The sequence below is a fragment of the Pan troglodytes genome, chromosome 14, assembly GCF_028858775.2.
Source record: "Pan troglodytes isolate AG18354 chromosome 14, NHGRI_mPanTro3-v2.0_pri, whole genome shotgun sequence".
Classification (NCBI taxonomy): domain Eukaryota; kingdom Metazoa; phylum Chordata; class Mammalia; order Primates; family Hominidae; genus Pan; species Pan troglodytes.
This window is the reverse complement of record NC_072412.2, coordinates 65873947-65888137: the sequence shown is the minus strand read 5'-3', so window position 1 is coordinate 65888137 and position 14191 is coordinate 65873947. Positions and strand designations below refer to the sequence as shown.

Sequence of the window (14191 nt, the reverse complement as noted above, 5' to 3'; positions counted from 1 at the left end):
GCCATCTGTACAAGGCACATTGAGGCACAGGGAAGGTCAAGACATTCTACTGAAATTATTGAGAAAGGCTTCACAGAGAAGCTATCAATGTGAGCTAAGTTGGAAAGACAACCTAGCAACAGCATGAAGAACAGATAAAAAGGAGGACTGACTGTAAGCAAGGAAACCAATTATGAGACAATTCCAAGAGTCCAGGCTGGAGACAATGAGTCCTGCAGCAGCGACAATGGCAGCAGCCAGCACTCTGCAGGTCTTGTATGAAGAGCTCAGTGAATATTTGTTGAATATGTGAGGAATATCCAAGGAAACTGAGACGATAAATGTTGAAGGAGTAGGTATGACAGGAATTAATCATACAGTCATTTAACAAATGTGTGTTGTGTCTCTACTAAAGATTGAACACTGTTCTAGGTGATGAAAATATAGTTAGTAAGCTAGACCCTGGTTTCAGGGGATGCACATTTTAATAGAGAAGAAAAATGAACAAACAAAATAAGTCCGGTGTATATAAGTGCTATGAAGGAAAATGAAGCTGGATAGGAAGATGAGAGAACAGCAGGGGAGTAGGTTACTAATTTTATGTGGGGTGGTTAGGAAAGGGCTCAATGACAGATATTTCTATCAGTAGACAGATGAGCAAAGGAAGGTGGGGAGCTGTGTATCTGGAGGAAGAAAGGTCCAGGGAGAAGCAGGAAGGCTAGCATTTCTGGCACAGAGGAAGCAGGAATAAGAGAAGCAGAAGGTGAGGGCAGAGAAGAGGAATGCAATGTGATAATGTGGGATGTCATTCCAGGATCACAGGTTGTCCCACAAGTCCTGTGTGCAAACAGTAAGTGAAATTCTGAGGGCTTCTGTTGGCAGCTCCACGGATGCTGGAGGTGGTGTCTTTAGGAGTACTCAGGTCTCTAGCCTTTGAGGAAAAGGAATACTCTAGAGTGGGTTCATGCTTCCTTGTTGAATTCCTGGTGCCATTCAACGAGATAAATAGTAGAGGTAAAGCCAGGCAGAACGGTGGTGAATGAGCTACGTAATGAGTGTGTTAAGATATGTTGAGGTTGAGGTGTCTATGAGTGGCCAAGAGGGGCTGTCTAGTAGGCTGCCTATATAAAAATCTGTATCCCAGGAGAGACTTCAGAGCTGGAAATAAGTGTTGTGTGCTTGTTTTTGATAGTTCTCTCATGGGAGTTGGTGTGGTCGCTGAAGGAGGGGTGAGGGAAGCAGAGGATGATGCTAGCACCTGATGATTGCCAACGTTTTAAGAGAGGGCAGAAATAAATGAGATTCCAAGTAAGACTGAGAAGGAAGGTTTGGAGGTAGAAGAAGGAATAATAAAAATGTGATATCATAGAAGTCAAAAGGAAGAGATTTCTCAAAAAGACTGGAGTGGCCATGTGCGGTGGTTCATGCCTGCAATCTCTGCACTTTGGGAGGCCACGGTGGGTGGATCATTAGAGGCCAGGAATTCAAGACCAGCCTGGCCAACATGGTGAAACCCATCTCTAATAAAAAATACAAAAATTAGCTAGGCATGGTGTTGTACGCCTGTAATCCCAGTTACTCAGGAGGCTGAGGCAAGAGAATTGCTTGAACTCAGGAGGCGGAGGTTGCAGTGGGCCGAGATCGTGCCACCACACCCCAGCCTAGGTGACAGAGCAAGACCCTGTATACCTCCACACAAAAGACAGGAATAATGAACATTGTGCAGTGAAGAAATGCCAAACGGGAGGTAAAAACATAAAGACACTGAGCACAGGTTACTTTTTCAAGGAACTTTGGTATAAAGGAAAATGTGTGGGATGTTAGCAGGAGAAAAATCAAAGGAATTGAAATGAGGCAGTTCTTGCTTTTGTTTTTTGTTTCAAAGGTGGTTGGAACTTTAGCAAGTTTGTAGGCTTTGGGAAATGAATGCCTATACAGAGCTAGAAGCTGAAAATTTAGGAGAGAAAAGAAACAGCTAATTGAGCAAACTCGCAGGAGACAAATGAAAATGGGAAGAAAGGCATTCCACTTGGAAGCCTGGTTCACTAGTGGGAACAGCACCCTTATCCTAAAGTCTAATCCTGTCTTTATTTCAGATTTTGATATTCTACGAATCATGGGTTTTTTGCATTAAGTTTAATTTTTTAAATATATTAAATTAAATACTATTTATCTTTATCATATAGTTTTTTGGACCTCTGAAATTTTACAGCAGAACTCTTACACACACATACACACACACACACAGACACACACACGCACACATATATATATCCCTTACTTACCAATGAAAATGTTATTAGGATTAATTATTCAGGAATAAGGTTAATAATTAGACAAACACTAAGGACTGGGGATGTAGGACATAGGTGGAGGTGAATATTCTCTGGGGCTCAGGGTCTGGACTCCCAGGGAGCAGCAATACTGTGACTTCCCTGGTGAAGGAAATGAAACAGAAAGGTACCACACAAGGGATCCCCTCTACAGATGGGCCTGGCTTTGAATGTGAGCACATTGACAACAGCCATTAGAAGTTCACTAAATCATTCTTCTGTGACCTGATCCCAGGATCTTCAGTAAAGCTTTCTATCAGGGACAAACTACTGCCCAGCAAATATATAGCAACTAATGAACTCATATTATTACCAAATTATGAACCCATGCAGTGCATTTCTTTATTTTAGTACATTCTTTTCACAAAGCACAATTTATGTCCCTCCCATTGTGATAGCTTTTTCTCCATCTCTGACTGATATATTCATGCAATAGATTTATGAGTTTCATATATTTACTTATTTTCTAACAGCATAAAATGCTACCCACATAGTTGATTGGCATCATTTTTATTTCTTGTTGAAACCCAATTTAATTCTTTATTGCTGCTGATTTACAATTTTCACTGGTGATAAAGAGAGAATGAGGGAATTCAGTTGTGAGTATCAAGGCTCACAACATTATAAAAATGGCTAGTTGATGGCAAAATGTCTCACTAGCCAGTCATGTAAACATAAGTAATTGTTTTGTCAAGTATTGGCAAAGGAATTGACATCTATTTATACTCTCGTTGTCAATGGTGTGATGGTAAACATTTAACAACTAGTTCTCTTGAAATAAAAGCCCTATTTTTTTATGTTTGCCAATTTCCATGGTGTAAATGCTCATAGTTGATTTCAAGCTACCCACCTGACATCGCTGAATGTGGAGTGGAAAAGAGTTGCACACTTTTATATGATATTTCTACCATATAGATAAAATGAAAATAAATATTGTGTATAGATTGTTGTAAAATGTAGTAAAATCACCAAGATGTGAAGAGTTTGGATTATTTGTTACCTTTTTTTAAAAGAAATTTATTTAATTCTAAGGTTACACAATTTAATTTTTAATAGTGGGATGTATTAGTTTGGTGCAAAAGTAATTGCAGTTTTTGCCATGACTTTTGATTACTTTTGCACCAACCTAATAAAATAAAATTCCTAAAAATATAACAGTCAGCTCTAATGAGGCGTATTGTCCAGCTTCAGCATACCACTGTTCCTTCTAACTTTAATGAAGAGAGTTAGTTATGAGGAGACAGATAGGAAGCACATAACTTCTTATTTACTATAATAGCAGCAGCTCTCAGAGATGGTAGCTGCCTGCTTTGAAGGAACAACAGAGAAACTGAAAACACAGTCAAAGAAGCTTTTCAATGCAAAGGTACAACATTGAAATATATAATCATGATTATCACATACTATGAACAATTCATAATGCTTTGACGCATCTAGCTTTGGGCTATGCAAGTAGGGCCTTACTACTGAATCTGCCCAACATAGCTATTCTGCCAGGTAGCTTTGTTTAGGATATGGAAATGTTTTTCCCTTGTAGATTTATAAAAACCAAGGATCCCACTCTAGAACTGGAAAATGGGGGCTCATCCTAAAGATGGTTAGTCTTCTCAAATATAATGCAGGGAACTGTTGTCTGTAGAATAGTGCCTCTGGGATCAAAGTTCCCTTTAGCAAAGTAAGGTTTGGCATGCTTGTGTTGGAAGAAAAATTCTTTTCTCTCCAGTCTTATGTCAAAGTCTAAGCAACTTAGGAGTACATCTTTGTGATGCAGGATTTTTGCCTGCCACTTTGCCAGTTGGGGCCCTCCATGGCCAGCGATGCCCCCACCTAGGCCTCATTTGGCCCCAGGACGGCTGCAGGAGGCACTTCATCCACTCGGCCCACCAGGCTGCGCCTGGCTCGTGCACCAGCTCAGCCCACAGCTGGGCTGGGTGTGCCCCAGCCTGCCTGTGTTACAGCTTGTACCCACATTTGGTGGTTCCTGAGTTCTTGTCCCATGTCCAAGAATGAGGTTATACTCACAATAGAAGGGTAAGGAGGACGGAGAAGAATTTTATTGAGCGATTGAACAGTTCTCAATAGAGAGGGGAGGCAAGGGTGGTCCCCCGCCCAAAGTTGGGTGGTCTGTCTCTCAGTGTGTCTAGGTCCGGGGCTTTTGTGGGCTCAGAATGGGAGAGTACATGCTGATTGGCTTGTGAGTATGCAAAAGAGGCTAAAACAAATCACCACAAAAGGTGAGCATGACAGTGTAAAAAACCAATTAGGGCAGGGTAGGTATATGTTAAATAGGTGAAGGGTGGAGATCAATCAGGGGAAAGTGTGCCAAACAGGAAGAGATGTTCTTAATTCAATCCATGGATTTTTCCGAGATTGTGGCTTGATTTTCAGGGTTTAAACTATCTTTGGTTTCAAAGTGGGGTTTCACCAGCAACCTGCCCGTATCTGCCTAGGCATTTGTCTGCCTCCTGCCACTATCATTTGTACTGTCTCGACTGGGAATGTGTGTCCAGAATATGACCCATTTAGGTTTTCTTCCAAATGGGTCATATTCTGAACACACATTCCCAGTGTTTGGATCAGTTACCCAGTTTGAAAGTCCTGGGCTTATGACATGTACAACTTTGAATTATTGGGAGGATATCCATTCAGGAGAGAGGCAAGAGAGCCAATTGCTAATGTGCTGCTCCAGAGCCCCAGCCCTTCCAACCTGCAGGAGTTGGGGAATGCAGACTGGGAAATTCAGTCTAGAACCTGTGTAGCCATTTCTATTTCTGGTCACAAAGCCTAATCCTGGAATTCAACTTTTTCATGACTACAGTTACTATATATTATTTTCTACATATGTTACTTAACAAATTTCTATTCTTTGAGAAACTTACATTTTTTGAGGAACTTACATCCTCTATTCTGGCTAGGAAACCTGTCAGTGAAAGTATTTTTGGTATAGGGCAACGATTTTCCAGTGATTTTCCTGATAGGAGATACTTCCTGAGCAGTTCCACTATGCTGTTGGGTTCTGAGTCAGATTTTGTTTGATAAGAGATTCCTCAGCTCAAAACGCAAGTTTGAAAACCACTAGCAAAAAAGAGACTGTACCTGTGCTATATGACAAAAGTAAGAAAGAATTAATCTGGAAGCATTTGAAAGTCACTGTTGGAATTTAGACTATGATACAAGTCAGTTTAAAGTTAAAAAAGATGTGAAAAAGGGCCCTCAATATTAAATTGAAGATTGTTGTCCTGATATCATTCTTACTCAAGGACTATTGATTTTTTAAAAATCAAGCTGTTTAAAAATGTCGTGCTAAGGATGAAACCATATTCAATGACAAATGAACTGCATAAACCGTCTTCACAGGGCCTTATCAAAGCCTTTCACATGGTGCTTGGATGGTTGGTTTTGATGGGCAGAATCTGAGTCATGTACCCTTATCTAGCTTCATTATAATGGATATGGACTTGGTTCCCGGAGACTCTCACTAGTTCCACAAAAGGAGATTTTTTAAAATGCAGCCTGATATTATTCTACTGTATTGCAACTTAAAGACATCTGACCTGAGTTTCTGCAGGAAGTTGTATTTATAGGGAGAATATTTAGGTTACAATCCTCAATGTTGCTCTCCTCCCTTCACTTTCACTTTCTCCAAACCAGGTTTAAGTATTCCCACCCCATCCACTCCCCTCCCACCCACCCCCTTCACTTAATAATCCAGGAGAACTTAGAATGAGAGACCATGATTGGAATAGAAGGAATTGAGAGCTTTGCTAAACATCTGGAAAAGCATTTTGGAGGAATATCAATTCGCTTCATCACTATAGTAGCTCAGTTCAACTCCCCTAAGAAAACAATAAGACTAATCTTAGATCTGAACCCCCGCAGTGCTAGATTTGCTATGACAGATTCTCTCTAGTTTATGCAGTTGTTCTTTTCAGTTTTTGTCATAACTTAAAAGTAGAAAAAGATTTAACATGTAGGTCAGCAAAAGAAGAACCCTGCCATTGGGGTCAACAACATTAAACTCTGAATTTACTAACAAGGGTATTTACTACAGGCTGCTATTATGCTAAGAGTACCTGATCTATTTCTGTATGAGTACCATGCACTAGCTGATTGTGACACTGAAGCTCCATACTTGATCTATCTCTTATAACAACTCTGAGAAAGAAAACATTACTCCTACTTCATTGATTAGAATATTGAGGCTTAGGCCAGGCATGGGGAGGTTCATGCCTGTAATCCCAGCACTTTGGGAGGCTGAGGCAGGCGATCACCTGAGGTCGGGAGTTGGAGACCAGCCTAACCAACATGGAGAAACGCCATCTCTACTAAAAATACAAAATTAGCCAGGTGTGGTGGCACATGCCTGTAATTCCAACTACTCGGGAGGCTGAGGCAGGAGAATCGCTGGAACCTAGGAGGTGGAGGTTGCGGTGAGCCGAGATTGCAGCATTGCACCCCAGCCTGGGCAACAAGAGCGAAACTCTGTCTCAAACACGAAAAAAAAAAAAAGAAGAAAGAAAGTAAGTAAGTTGAGGCTTAGAGGCTTTAGGTGACTTACTCAAGGTCATTCAGCTAGAAAATGGTAGAAAAAGGATACAAATCCAAGCAGCCAGATCCCAGGGTCTGAGCGCTTAACTGCATCCTGTACTATGGTACAGTCAAGGATGCAGGGCTGTGATTCTAACACATGGCAATGTGACATGATGCATGAAAACACTTTGGGAGGCAATTCATCTATGCACTAGGCTACTTTTTGTTTTCACATAACATGCAAATTTTCTACATTTCTAAAACTTTACTGTGTTCCTTATATAATAATTTGTATAAGGTCAAATTTGCATAAGTCAAGTGTTGAGTAACGTGGTGAGCATCTGTACATCATTATACTGTAACTAAATAGAACAGGAAAGGAGAAAGGTAGGTAGGATTAGGTTTGGTGTTTTTGTTGTTGTTGTTGTTGTTGTTGTTGTTGTTTTGAAGGGAGAGAAAGGATCACAAAGAATAAAGAAGTGGAGGTGGGGAGGAAAAAAACAGCAATTGGAGGACAGAAGTCAGCTTTTACTTGATAATAAGAATGAATACGCTAGCTCTGATCACACGTGCTTCTTTCTCTCTCTCTCCCTTTCTCTTTTCTTCCTTCCTTTCTTCCTTGGTGGTTTTGTTATTAAACTCTGTCAGATTCTCAGGATCATAAACATGCCTAGGGCATCTCAGGTAATAGGAGTTATTTGTAAGGATACGTTAAAAAATAAGGAAGGAAGGTAGGTAAGGTAAACGCGCACACACACACACACACACACACACACACACACACACACACAGAAAAACATCCAGGAGTTAAACAAAACAACCAGGCCTTCAGGATAATAGCCCTTTGCTCACCAAGTCACACCTCAAGGAGAACTGGAACACCCTTCAGCTACCACATGGTTGTGTCTCATTATTTCACCCTCTTCATCCACAGGCTTCCAGTGTTTCTCTCTGTCTTGGCTTCTACTTTTCTTGACACCGCAGATTCTCCTGACTCTCTGTTCACCTCATACCTTTTTCTCACTCTAGACTTCTGCTGACCCATAGCTTTGCCTTTCTTCTGTTTATATCACAGCTTTTGCCGAGCCATCCAAGAAAGTTCTGTGTATTAATTCTTTCACTCAAAGAATATTTAGCTTGGATGAGATGTCTCTCACACATATATTCTGGACACCCATTTTTGTCCCTGTATTGAAGACCTTTTAAAAGCTCTGATCAGTTCGCAAGAAATTCCCTTAACTGCCCCCCTGTTACAGGTAGTTAAGCATGAGCAGGGCAGGAGAGGGCTCCCTGCCCTCTACCAGGAATGTTGAGTGATGATGGTTTGGCAGTTATCACATAGCCTATCGATAAATTGGCAGCCAGTGCCAGGGAGAGGCCATTTCCTGATGGTCTACACCTGTCGCACCAAAGTGTTGACTGAATGCAGATGTGAGAAAAAGCAACTTCCTGGGCATGCACATTATGAGACAAAATGGTGGAGCATGACTTTCCTGTGGCACTCCATCAGAAAAGGGAAGAAAGCCTCAGATGGCTATGCATACAACTTCCTAAACACACTAGGAGTGTTCACTTCCCACAGGTAAGGAGGACACTGTGCATGCGGGCAGCCCACCCTAAGGGAAGAATCATGGGAAAGGGATGCAAGACACCAGAAGTGGGCCAGCCTTCTAGGATCAAGGTTAAATGCCGCATTTGTCCTTCAAGTTGCTTGCTTGGGTCTCTTCCAAGTGTACTTTCCTTTCTTTCCTATTCTAAAGGCTTTTAAAATAAACTTCCACTCCTGCTCTGAACCTTGCCTTGGTCTGTTTTTCTGCCTTATGCCCCTCAGTGGAATTCTTTCTTCTGAGGAAGCAAGAACTGAGGTTGCTGTAAACCCGTACAGATTCGCCGCCGGTAACTCAGATACATTCCACTGGTAACACCCCAGCCCACCCCAACATAAATGCGGATCGAACAGTCATTTTGTACATAATCCCACCCTTCTATCAGCCCCACTTGTCCCAAGATAAGCCAAGCAGAATTCTTTCCTGGTCATCTGAAATTTAACGAAGAGAATGCGTCAATCTCTCCAGGTGGCCAGGTCTTTAGCTTGTGTGACTTGGTTGTCCCTGCTCCCGGCACTGTCTTGTTTTGTTGCAACCCAGACAACTCAGTTCTTTTGTTAGTTTCCAGTAAAATATCTATCATCCCCAGTATCTTATAATTTTAATAGTCTTTACTATAAATGGAATGGAGAGGGGAGAGTTCATTCTGTCCCTCCCCTCTCCCTCTCCTTCCTAACTCTGTCTCTCTCCTGGGCCACACTAATTCTCCTCCTTGTTTTGTGCATAGCAATTTACAGCAATCGTCTTTTCAGACATGAGCATGCCCTGAGGGCTCACCCACTAAGCCAATCAGCTAATCGAAGAGCTTATTGAAGCATTACTTTCAAGAGTAGATATTCCTCCTTAGGGGAATTCTGGTCAATATAATTGTCTTCTCTGGACAGGTCTGTACTTAAAAGCTGTGACCAGTTCTACAACAGCACTTGGACTGGGGAGCAAATGAGACAGTTTTGGGGAAAAGAAAAGGAGAAGCAGAGAGGAGAGTCAGAAAGAACATTTCCTAGGGAGACAATGACTCTCCAATTCCCAGTCCCTGTCCTCCCAAAATTCAGGCTGCGTTCCTCTTCTTGTGTTCTGTGAGACACACCATTACCTAATAATTCCCTTTTTAACTTGGATTAGCTAGGCTGTCTACTTGTCACACCAAAACTATAACTAATCATATATTCCCCCTATCAAAAAAGTATTACTTGGCCAGGGGTGGTGGCTCATGTCTGTAATCCTAACACTTTGGGGGTTGAGGCAGAAGGATCAACCCCCTAACACTTTGGGGTTTGAGGCCAGGAGTTCAAGTCCAGCCTGGGCAACAAACTGAAACACCATCTTTATAAAAAATTTTAAAAAATTAGCTAAGGGCAGTGGCACATGCCTGTAGTCTCAGCTACTCAGAAGATTGAGGCAGGGGGATGGCTTGAGCCCAGGAGTTTGAGGCTACGGTGAGCTATGATCATGCCTCAGTACTCCGGTGTGGGAGACAGAGTGAGACCCAGTCTCTTAAAATAAAGTATTACTTTTTATTATGATATCATTGCCAGTTATCATCTTCTCTGTGCTTTCCACTTGAAAGCTTCTTAAGGGCAAGGACTGCACTTGTCTTGCTCACTATTTTATTCTCAGTAATTAGCATGTTCTCCAGACACTTAATAAATACATTTTGAAAAACTGTAGAGTTATTGACTGCCAACTGTGTACCAAGCACTATTTTATGCACTGTGATTAAGAAGATGAATGATATAATCCTTTACCTCCTATTGCTTAGAGCCTAGATTATTCCCAAATCTATCTTGTTCATCTTTAATTTTTCCTTGTGTTAGTTAAAACTCTTTCATGGGGCAGTGTTGCCTCAAGTGGCCAAATATTATAAAGGGCAGAGATAAAACTGGACCTAAGGGACAGCTGGAACCAGGTCACATGTGATCAGGACTCTTTCCCCTCTTGTCTCCATCCACGGGTTGACTTCGCCATCTCAGACTCATTTCCTCCTGAGTATGGAGTATGGGACACTCGGCGACAGCAGTTTTCAAGCTTACATTATTCCAGTTTTATCACTTTCCATGGTTCCAACTTGAAAAATTGGGAGAAGTCCTCCAGTCGGCTCAGCTCGTGTGAAATGTTCTTCTTTGGGCCAATTACCGTGGAGGAAGGCACTAGGATGATTTTAATTTAGGTTTCCATTTCTACATCAATCACCACAGCGGAATCTGTAGGAGGATGGCAGCTTCCAATCTCAGCCGTATGAGTGGGGCATGGCCAGAAGGGGAGTGGATTCTCTTCTATGCAGATAAAATAATAGTTGTGTGTCCACTCCATTCCATTATTCTCATATCCATAAACTCTTTCCCTGACTTTAAGTAACAAATGTTTATAAAATGCTCATTGAGCACAAAGCATTATTCTAGGCTCTTAGATTAAGCTTTTAGATTTTGTATATCAAAATTAATTTTTAAAAGAAAAACATTTTTTCTCAATTCCTAAAGTAATAGCCTGATCTTTTCTGTGTTTCTTTTCCAGAGTTACAGCATAGTGAAACTTCAAGAACTAGTTTTTTTTGGACCATCCCAGTGCACATGAATCAGGTGATTTTATCTTTTGTTCCTCTCCTTGCTATCCCTAATCTGTCAGGCAGTCCTAAATCTATACCATCAGGCTTGTTTGTTCTACTTCTCTATCCTTTTATTATGGTTCCATTAACTCACATCCAAGGATGTCAAGAGAATAAATAGCCCAATAAAACAAAAGAATATACTTCCAGATTTAAAAAGAAAGAAACATACAAGAAATACATAAATCATACTATATGACAATAGCCCAGAAGATTGCATGGAGGATCTTTGTGTTTCCTGTAGAAGAAAAGAAAAATGGAATTTCCATCTCTTGCATCAGCACTTGACAGCTGGAGTTATTGTTTACCAGGCACCAAGAAAGGAGGGATATGCATCAGAAATCATTTTGCCTGAAATAAGCACAACTCCATGGAGGACAATGACACATTTTCTCTGGTGATCTTGTAATTGGGGATGATGTAAACATGAGTCTAATCTGCATTTTGTTTAAGAAATTCTTCATCATGAACATCTTCTAATAAAACATGGTTCCTTACAACATGAGTTTGCATGACAACTTCTTACCACTTACTTCATGTCACACTTATATAATGGAGACTCATGTCTCAATGAACGCTTTCCAGATAAACAGAAGCACTTCTCCAAGAGTAATAAACACCTGCCATACAGGTTGCTAAGAGCTCAAATAAAGATAAATTTGTTGGCTTGACCCAAACGTTCTCTGGATCTCAAATTAATCTAATGTTATCAGACATTTGGCACTTTCTGTATCTCGACCAAAAAGACCAGTCTTTGATCATGGTCTCATCACTCTTTTTCAAGAAGTAATTGTTATTTTTCTTCCTGGTGTTCACGTGCTGCTTCAGTAGGGTACATCATGATCTCCAAACGTAGCACCCAAACTCGAACAGAACATAATTCCCAGTCAAATTGAATGTTTGCTTCTTGGAATTAATGTTAATGTAAGGCTAAGTCCAATATCAAGGGAGAATTTATTTTTTTAGGTTCTCTACATGACTTGATTTAGAAATTATATTAATACTTTAAAATATTTAGAAATTATATTAATATTTTAAAATGCGCTTTGAAGATTTCTTAATTTAGGCTTATAGTTTTACAGTTGACGAAACTTAGACACAAGAAAGCCCTTCCCCAAGGTCACACAGATCTTAGTGACAGAGTGCTAACTTACACTAGAAGATAACTTTGTTTTACTTTAATTATGAAGAAATTGAAACTATTTAACTTCAAAATATGTTCTATATATCTTAATATATTTAGTTATGACAAACAAAGATTTTTTTATGTCAATGAAAGCTGTCTTGGCAAGTAGCCAGCAAGCTTATCTACCAGCTTTTATAGATTTAAAAGTTAGTAATTACCTTACCTTTCTAGGAAATAAAGATTCGATATAGAAAACTCAGAGGGAAAAGTCAATGCAGAGAGGGAGAGAAACCACCTGAGAAGGTCACCAGCTGTGGATGCAGAAAACACCTGCCCCAATCTCCCCCATTAGATAAGAACAGACTTACACTATTAATATTATTATTACTATTACTAGTTTTATTCCATTTAATCTAACCTCTGATGTCCTCCCAGAGCAAGCTCTAAAACATGATTTACAGCACTTAGGAGACTTTTATTTTTTTTTCCTGAGCAAACCCTTTCTGCTGTTGTCTGGAAGCCTGGAATTTGCAAACAGCAGCTTTCTGACAGCTGAAACTGTAAAGAAAGTTTTTCTTCTTCATTCCCACTGGAACCTAAACTGATCTGAAACAGGTGAGACGGGCTTACAGTAGAACAGAAGAGACCACTGGAATTGCACTGCATCTGCCTCAAACCCAGGAGTCCAGAGGGTTTTGGGATTGCTGTGTGCTTCCTGCAAACCCTCCCAGGAGTGCAAGCTTCCTTTGTTTACCATTTTAGCCAGCTCGTTATCTCTCTGTTTTCTAGTTCTGCCAACACCCTCCACAGGATTACCACACAATCTTACTGATTTTCCCAAACATCTGCCCATTTCATTTACTCGGAAGTGACAGCTCTCTAGCTGACTACATCTGCACTTTGGTTGTAGTCAAATGCTCTTAAATGACTTTTTTTTTTTTTAAACTTTCTCCCCTTAAAACAGTTTATTTAACCATGCATTTATTTTACATCACAGTGAAATTTAAACAGAAGGAAATGCACTATTCTATATTCTGCAGGAGGCAGATTACAGAAATTGTTAAGTCCAGTGACAATTAAAAACAATCAATTCCAGTCTCATGCACATCATGGATGAATTCCCCAGACATAATGCTGAGCAAGAAGAGGGAGATGCAAAAGAGTACGTATTGAGTAATTCCATATTTGTGAAACTCAAAAGCAGCAAACCTAATCTGTGGAGATATAGGTCAGATACCAGTTGCCTTCAGCAGTGGTATCAACTGCATGTGGGCATGAGCAGGCTACTGGTGACACCAAAAGATCTCTGTTGACCTGAATAGAGGCAAAATGAATTTATAGTTATATAAATATTCACCTAGTTGTAGATTTTAGATTTTTGTACTTTACCATATATAAATATATATATATTCATGCTTTAATTTAATTTAATTTAATTTAATTTTTTGGGACGGAGTCTTGCTCTGTTGCCCAGGCTGGAGTGCAGTGGCACGATCTTGGCTCACTGCAACCTCCGCCTCCCAGGTTCAAGCAATTCTCTTGCCTCAGCCTCCCAAGTAGCTGGACTACAAGCGCCCGCCACCACATCCAGGTAATTTTTGTGTTTCTTAGTAGAGACGGGGTTTCGCCATGTTGGCCAGCCTGGTCTTGAACTCCTGACCTCAGGTGATCTGCCCACCTCGGCTTCCCAAAATGCTAGGATTACAGGTGTGAGCAACCGTGCCTGGCCAATAGTCATGCTTTTATTTTAAAAATTATAAAAACATGTTATATCACTACTTGAAAGTATAATCTTTTTTTTTTTTTTTCTTTTAAGATCCAGTGTTGTGCTCCAGTCATTGATTCACACAAGAAGCATTCCTTGGGGTTACCACCCCTATCATCACAAATTTCCTTCTAAGAGTTCACAAGTCTATAGTCCTACTGTTTGTTGATGGAGGGGCTCACCTCTCTCCACCAGCCTGGTTGCTCCACCAGGGGGATAATCCTGCCAAGCTGCTCTTCAGGGAAGGTA

General features: G+C 40.6%; 1 long non-coding RNA gene across 1 annotated transcript in view; it reads left to right on the top strand.

Annotated features, from left to right (window-relative positions):
- LOC129136835 (uncharacterized) overlaps window positions 1-11556 on the top strand; it is a 53713-nt gene extending 42157 nt beyond the window's left edge. The window contains exon 3 of the long non-coding RNA XR_008538826.1: window positions 10961-11556. This is a non-coding gene — a long non-coding RNA (uncharacterized LOC129136835). The remainder of the gene's footprint in view (window positions 1-10960) is intronic.
- The last annotated feature ends 2635 nt before the right edge of the window (window positions 11557-14191 follow it).